Source organism: Orycteropus afer, unplaced genomic scaffold (genome assembly GCF_000298275.1).
Source record: "Orycteropus afer afer isolate SDZICR_OR568_19922 unplaced genomic scaffold, OryAfe1.0 scaffold00032, whole genome shotgun sequence".
NCBI classification, from domain to species: Eukaryota; Metazoa; Chordata; class Mammalia; order Tubulidentata; family Orycteropodidae; genus Orycteropus; species Orycteropus afer.
In genome coordinates this window covers 8,316,683-8,318,288 of record NW_006921619.1, presented here as the reverse complement: position 1 = coordinate 8,318,288, position 1,606 = coordinate 8,316,683, and positions in this window count along the sequence as shown.

Sequence of the window (1,606 nt, the reverse complement as noted above, 5' to 3'; positions counted from 1 at the left end):
TGGTGAAATGTCCATTCATGTCTTCTGCCCATTTTTTAATTGGATTGTTAATCTTTTTGTTGTTGAAGTGTTGGAGTTTTCTCTAAACTTTAGAGGTAAGTCCCTTGTCAGATATGTAATTATCAACAAGTATGAATTTGTAGCTGTCATATTGTTATGTGCTTTTTCATGGTGTTGATTTCTTTGTTCCATACAATTTTCTGTGGTGAGCTCATTTTGTTTATGAATTGTGTTATCACTTCCTCATTGCTATTGTTTTAGTATTTGCTACATATTTGTACTGGTCCTCTTTTTTATTTTGATGGGAAGGTTTATCATTTTTCTTTGAGGTTACCCTGTGATTTATAGTTTTCTTCTCAAGTTTAGAAGAGTCCATTCTACCTTGTAGTTGTCTTGACTTCCCTACCATTCAGAAGTTCTGTAACTACACAGTTTTTTCCCACTTTTTAGTTTGTAGTTGTCTTCATATGTCAATTGATGTCTCTAGTTCCCTGTTTACAATCTTTTAGGCTTATTTACTTTGGATACTTCTATAACTGGGTTGGCTTCTGGGTTATGTCATCATGTGTATTAATGGTCAGTTATTGTTTGCTGTTGTTGGTTCTCTGTCCAAAGGACTCCCTTTAGCATCTCTTGTAAGGCTGGTCTGGTTTTTAACAAATTCCCTTAATTTCTGCTTATCTAAAAATGTCCTAATTTCACCATCATATTTGAGGGACAATTTTGCTGGGTTTATAATTCTTTGTTGGAAATTTCTCTCTTTCAGGGTTTTATATATACTATCCCATTGTCTTCTCACCTGCATGGTTTCTGCTGAGAAATCCGAGCTTATTCTTATTCGTTGCCCCTTGTAGGTAACTTTTTGTTTTTCTGGTGCTGCTCTCAGGATTCTTTCTTTGTCTTTGGTTTTGGTGAGTTTGATGATGATATATATGTCTTGGTGATTTTCTTTTGGTGTCTATCCTGTTAGGGGTTCATTGGACTTCTTGAATGGATATATTCTCATCTTTCATCATACCAGGAAAATTTTCTTCCAACAAATCTTCGACAATTTTTTCTGTGGTTTTATTTTTCTCTTCCTGTTCTGGAATTCCGATGACATGTATGTTATTCCTTTTGATGGTATCCCACATGAACCTTAGGCTTTCCTCATTTTGTTCTGATTTTTTTCTGATTGTTCCCTTTCCAAAGAAGTATTCAGGCATTTCCTTTTAATGTCACTAATTCTGTCTTCCATTGATTGAATTCTACTCCTTTGCTCATTCAATGTGTATCTATTTCTGAAAATTTAGTACTAATCTTCTGTATTTCTGTCTGTAGATTTCGTATCATTTCTAATTTTCATTTATTTTGTCATTTTGTTCTTGTACTGTCTTTCAAAATTGTTCTGTGGTCTTCTCTGTGTTTTCCTCAATTTTTTCAGTGTTTTCCTTGATCTGTCTCTCAATTCGCTGAAGGTACCTAAATATAATTCTTTTGAATTCCTTATCAGAGAGTTCCAATGCTGTGTCTTCTTCCAGGATGTGCTTTGGGTCTGTATCCTGGGCTCTTGTTTTTCCTGCTTTATCTTGCTTCTCTGTGTGCACTGTGATGCTCTGCTGTCTCT